Here is a 6,115-nt window from a genome sequence, read left to right as displayed (position 1 = left end):
TGAGGTGAGGCTGAGTCCCCAAAGGGAGACTTAGCCATGACTGACAGGGTAGAGATCCTGAATTGTACCATCCCTGGACATTCTTCAGCAATAAATGCAGTGAGCTAGATGGGGGTGCAGTGTCTAGGAACCAAGTGACGTAAATAAAGCGTTGGAAGGAAAACTCTTCCTCTTCCAAGTTGAGTACAGTAGTGGGGGGCCTGCAAATTAACTGACGACAGCCAGATTGGCAAAAGAAAAGATGACGTTTATTTATGTATACTGGGAGCAGCAGTAGTACTCAGCGATGAGCAAGACACTGAATAGCCAGAGATAAAAGGTTTATAGACTAAACTTAACCAAGGGGTGAGGGTTGCCTCAGGGCTTTAACATGACAGTATGGAAGGATCTGTTGAGGATTTTTTGATACTTGTGAATGTGAACTGTCTCCATGGCAGGTGAACTCTGCAGGAAATTCCCTTGGAGAGGGATCAATGGCAGCTGTATTTTCTAGAGGTTCTGCTTTAGCCAAATAAGGGACATTCGAACAAGGTTTTTTTCTGCATCTTCCTCAGCTTGTTAAAGAACAAAGTTCGACAGGGTAAATTTGAAGATCTAATTGGCTTTATTAAGCGACTCATGAATTGGACAGCATCTTATCTAGCAACTAGAAGGGTGCTCTGAGGGGCTGCACGACTGGAAGGTTTTCACAGGAAGAAGCAGTGGGGCAAGGGAACTATTAGCAGAAGAAAGGATCATTTTTCACCGAGGACATCATTTTGGGGGGAGGGGAAGGGAACTGGCAAGGGTTTTGTCATGCAGATTGCCTCTTCTTTCTTTGTGGGAGAGAGAGAGGTCACCTGACAGATGACCTCTGTTGGTGTTGACGGGGAAAATTCCAGACTGGTTGATTAAAATTACCTTTCTAGGAAAGGTTGAAACTGTAATTATTAGATTAGGTATTAAATCTAGGTTTGGTATCGTGGCACAAGTGACACTATTTTGGGCTTGTGATTTTTCTCTTTAATAAACTCAAATGTTTTTCACTTCAAAATAGTCTTTATATCAACTCTGGGTGTCTGAATGAGTTTTCACAAAGGTCAGTAGCAGCCATCACGGAAGGCCAGCACACAAGCCGGCCACCCCGCTCCTGCCACCAATTTCATGAAGATGAGCACTTAAACTGGGAAGGAGTGGGAAGAAGCTTTGAGGGAAGTTAGGATGGAATTGACTGGATTGGCATTAACTGGCAAATGAACATTTGTGTTTCTCCAGTCTTTGGTAAAAGTGGAGCTTCAGAACAAGTGAGCAACCATGGAAAATAAAAGGATTCGTGCTTCTGTTTGTGCAGTGTATGCCAATTCCTGTGGGTAGTTTCTACCCTCCCCTATATCACAGATTCTCCGGAGTTGGTGAGGAGCATGGGCGCCTCCTAAGGGGATGGAACTGAACACAGAGAGGATTCATCCTTCCTGGCACGCACTGAACATGGAGAAATTAGAATCGCTTTATTGCTTGCGCCATGAAGGTAGAACAAGAAAGTTAGTGCTCAAAAGCCCAAACTCCCCTGTGGCTTCCAATCGGAGTTTTAAAGAGTTAGGGAGAACAGGTATGTGGGAGCTCTGGCAGGGCAAGTTTTAATTGGATGGCCTTGGAACTTGGCCCTTTACGGTGAGGGGTTTCTGCCCCTGACCTTCCTGGACAACGGACCCTTGCTTCTGAAACGGTTCTGGTGTGCAAGTTCTGGTCATGCCCCAATCCTTCGGTTCCATGGGGAGCGACGAAACTTTGGTTCCAAGTGCAGCTGGAGGAAAGGGGGTCACATGCGCAGTGCTGTCTCTGTAAGATCGCGCAAGGGTTGTATTAATCACCAATCTGCTTTAAGGGAACAGAACCAGTTTAAAGCTGGTCGATGTGATTTGTGTGCTATTTCAGTGATTCTTTTAAAATACTTTCAAGGGCACAGTGTCTCCCAAACTGAGGCCAGTGAAGCCTTCCTGTGTGTGTGTCGCAGAGGAGCCAAGAGCCATGGAGAGGAGGGGAGAGGAGGGAAGGGCAGGGGAGGGGCAGGAAGGGATAGGGAGAGGAGGAGAGGGGAGAAAAGAGACAGAGAGGAGAGGGGAGAAGAGAGAGACAGGGTGAGGGGCAAAAGGGGAAGAGAAGGCGGGAGAGATTGGGAGTTGGTGCTGGATGATTTCTTGAACAATTAAAAATTTCCGGAACAATTTAAAAATTGCTAAAGTATATCTTGGTTAGTTAACTTGTGTGTGATTGTATCTAAGTAGAATTAGGAATAGAAAGCAGCAGCTGACAGTGTTGTTTTGTCCTCCCTGGGAACCTCTAGACCTTGAAAGGGACTAACCCCAACGTTAGCCTCTGCATATCGCTTCTGAATCTCAATATTCCCCAGGTAGATCCAGGCCAGACCCGCCCCTCCCCCCGTTCCTCTTCCGAACAACATCCGAGGTTGGGCTAAAGCACCAGAGTTCCTAGTGCACCACTGGAAACCGCTACAATTACGAGTTTGAGGAAAGATAGACATGGCCATGGTCAGAAAAACCAGCTATTCCTCGACCTAAGAAACAAACATGAATTAAAAAGGATTCTTTAAGGTTTGTGAAAGGAAAATATTGTGGTGCTGCTTTAACTTTTACATTGGCTTTTTCTCTTGAAAACATATCAGGTCACTGATTGTTGATTAGGCACGAATAAGAGTGTTACAACAGTAAAATTTCAAGTTGTGGGGGGCTCGGAAGGGAAAGGTTACTTTCGGGCAAATTCCTTCTCATAACCCCTGACTGTGATTTGCATGTGGCTACAGCTGGCTCTTAAGGCAACATGTGGGTTTGGCGTTGGGAAGTTCCCTGTAGAATTATCTAGTTTATTGTGTGTGTGTGTGTGTGTGTTTTGCCACACAAAACAGTGCAAAGAAACAAAAGGCCCCAGCAAAATCAATAACCGATATCAGCTGAAGCCTCTACAAAGACAGTTGTTCTCAAACTTTACTGCGTATTAGAATCAACTGGGGAGATTTGACAAATGTAGATGCCCAGCTACACCCCATATAAAGGAAATCTAAATCTCTAAGGGTGAGACCCCAGGCACTCGTATGTTAAAAAATGCCCCCAGGTGTTCCTCCCCGCGACAGACTCTCCTGTCCAGGTCACTGGAGCGTCAAGCCCACAGAGTGGACCCTCGCTGACCATGATGTCCCAGTGGCACTCTCTTCGCAGCCATAGTGGCCCGGTCTCTGAAAAATGTAGCCTCCTTGGCCCAAGGGTTTTGCAGGCAACAAGGGTCTTTCATACTGGGCAGCCAAGTCTTGCTCCTCTACCATTTCTTCCTGAATATGGAAGAAAAGTTCTCATGAGCCGATCCCTGAGGAATTCTTCCAGTTCAGTTATCCTAAAATTGGTGTAACAGGACCCTATGTGCTGGAACTAGGCTTATCTTATATTTTCTATCCAAAGAAATATATGTGATTACCCCAGAGCCTACCTCTGCCATATCAGCAACAGGGTTGCTTGTCTAGATAATTAAAAAATATGGTGCCTCTTTTGGGGAATTTGTCCACCTGGAAGAGGTGAAACAGGCTTCCAACGAATATACCCAGGATGCAGTTGATCTGGAGGAGTTGTAGCAGACACTGGTTCAAAAGCAATGTTACCTTTCTGATGGCCAGAGGAGGAACACTGCTGTGGCTTTGGAGGTTACTTACCGGGAACAGCTGCACAGAATATACAAAGAGGTAAAGAATTGCCTGGACTATCATGTCTCTGTGTGAAATATGATGCGTCAAAAGGAACAAGGGCCCATGGTAAACTGGGTGGAGAAGCACGTGGTGCAGAGCATCTCTGCACAGTAGGAAAGGAGACAATTGCCAAGTGCATTATGGGTCTAAAGCTGCTTGCAAAGAAGGCCCAAGCACAGCCAGTTCTATAAATGCATCTATCCTGATGGAGACAGCTAAACACAGTTGACTGGCTAAATGGAAACCAGTCTATGTGACAAAATCTTTCTGTATTGTGGTCTACTGAAGTTACAGTTTACTCTCTTTAACAATGAAAAGCTTGAGTTTTATGTAGGCAGAGAATTAAAACAATCTATTGGCCAGTGGGCGGGGATGCTCCCGGGAGATTCCTATGTGCAGCCAAGTCTGAGAACCATTATCTAAGAGGGGCCTCCGGGAATGATGATACTGAACCAAAAACATGGGCTCCTGGTGAAATTAAGGAACGGAATGGGCGTCTGCAGAGAGAAACCACAGTGAGAGAGCCAGGACCTTCACCACAGATTACAACTAGAGTCATTACTTGACATAGCTATTTATGACTGGTAGACAAACACCCCCCGTCTCTAGCTACAGGGGCAGTTGGGAAAGTCAAAGATCTCTATCTAGTTTTCTAGGCTGTTTTGAGTCATTCAGACAATCAATCAACAGTTACTCAATCCAAGTGTGAAGGGATTATAGCCACAGGATGCTGACTGTTTTTGTTTTGCTGAATGCAAAGTAGGAAATGCAACTTGACCTCTGCAGGGAGTTGATAAATTGGTCAAAGAGGGGCTGCACAGATCTTAACTAACACCACAAGAGCTCACTTGAGAAGAGACAGTCAGGGTTATATGAGGTTGGAGAAGTGACTGGAGACCTCGTTGACAGCTTCCTGGAAAAAGGCCTGAGCGAGGTGGCCATACTTCAGGGAAGGAAGGGAGTTTCCTGACCCCGGACTGATGGGTGGAGGGTAAAATGCAGATTATTTCAACAAACTTTTAGGGAGAACCTCATATGTGCTAGGCATTGTTCTGGGGCCTGAAGACTCAAAGTAAATAAAACAGATATACCTTCTCTTTGCCTTCAGGGACCTTAGAATCTGAGGTCTAAGATTTTCATCACTCTAATACCCTTGGTCTGAATCACTCAAACACCCCTGTGGTGGGTTGAATAAAGGCTCCCTGAAATACATGCCCACCCAGAACCTCAGCATGCGACCTTATTTGGAGAAAAGGTCTTTGCCAATGTAATTAGCTTAATGGATTCTCCTCAGAGCCTCTAGAAGGAACCACCCCTACGATCACCTCGATTCCAGACTTCTATCCTCCAGAATTGTGAGAGAATAAATCTCTCTTGTTTTAAGATGCCTAGTATGTTTGCTTGGTAATTGGTTGCACAGCCCTAGGACACCAATACATCCCCTAACTGGGCTTCCTTCCTCTGCACTTGTCCCCATAGCAACCAGTGTGATCCTCCTGGAACCCAAGTCCAATCATGCCCCTGCTTTAGTCAAAGCTCCCCAGTGGCTCCCTCTTTCTCAGAGCAAAACCCAGAGTCCTTTCAAGGACCTTCGAAGCCCTTGGCATTGGGGAGTGATGATTCGGCCTCAGTTACTTTTCTAGCCACATCTCTTAACCAATCCTCTTGCTCTCAGAACACTGATTTCTAGCCACATTGAAATAGTCCTTGAACTTGCTTCCCACCTGCCCAGAATGCTCTTCTCCACCAGATACATTCCTCTTGGCTCATTTTCTTACCTCAATATTGGCTCAATAAGACTTGCCGATGGATTGAATATGTGGTGGGGAATAAAAGGGAAAGAGGAATTAACAAGGACTCCCGGATTTTTGCTTTGGGCTTGGGCAACTGGTCAGACACTGGTATTAGTGGGGCCAGGAAGTCTCCTGGGAAGAAACTGATTAAGATTTATACCCAAATTAAGATATTAGGGGGAGTCTTCTGGGGTAGGTATTAGACTTGTTGCTAATAAGGGCATGTGAGAACGCAAGAATTAGCTGGGAAAAAATATGACAGAGTTTATACTCTGAACTGGTCAAGCGAATCATATATGTTAAAATTCACTTATTGAAAATAAATTGATCAGATATCTACTATGTGTTAGCGCTTCCAGAAGTCTGTTCTTGGTCCTTTATTTTTCTTATTTTCTATGCAATCCCTGGGTAGTCTTGTCAACTCTCTTACCTTTGCCTAACATGCATACGCTAAATTCACCAGAAATCTTTATCTATGGTCCAGTGACCTTTCCTGTTCCTTAGGGGTGTGTGTGTGTGTGTGTGTGTGTGTGTGTACACAAGCCCACACAACTGTCCATTGGATAGCTGAGGGATGTCCCAAGGTATATGA

At 45.2% G+C, this 6,115-nt stretch overlaps 1 pseudogene; it reads left to right on the top strand.

Annotated features, from left to right (window-relative positions):
- Window positions 1–3,186: 3,186 nt before the first annotated feature.
- On the top strand, window positions 3,187–3,921 carry LOC105296665 (annotated as a pseudogene).
- The last annotated feature ends 2,194 nt before the right edge of the window (window positions 3,922–6,115 follow it).

The sequence above is a fragment of the Pteropus vampyrus genome, unplaced genomic scaffold (assembly GCF_000151845.1).
Source record: "Pteropus vampyrus isolate Shadow unplaced genomic scaffold, Pvam_2.0 Scaffold126, whole genome shotgun sequence".
NCBI classification, from domain to species: Eukaryota; Metazoa; Chordata; class Mammalia; order Chiroptera; family Pteropodidae; genus Pteropus; species Pteropus vampyrus.
The sequence above is the reverse complement of the archived record's forward strand: the minus strand, read 5'-3'. Positions and strand labels throughout refer to the sequence as shown.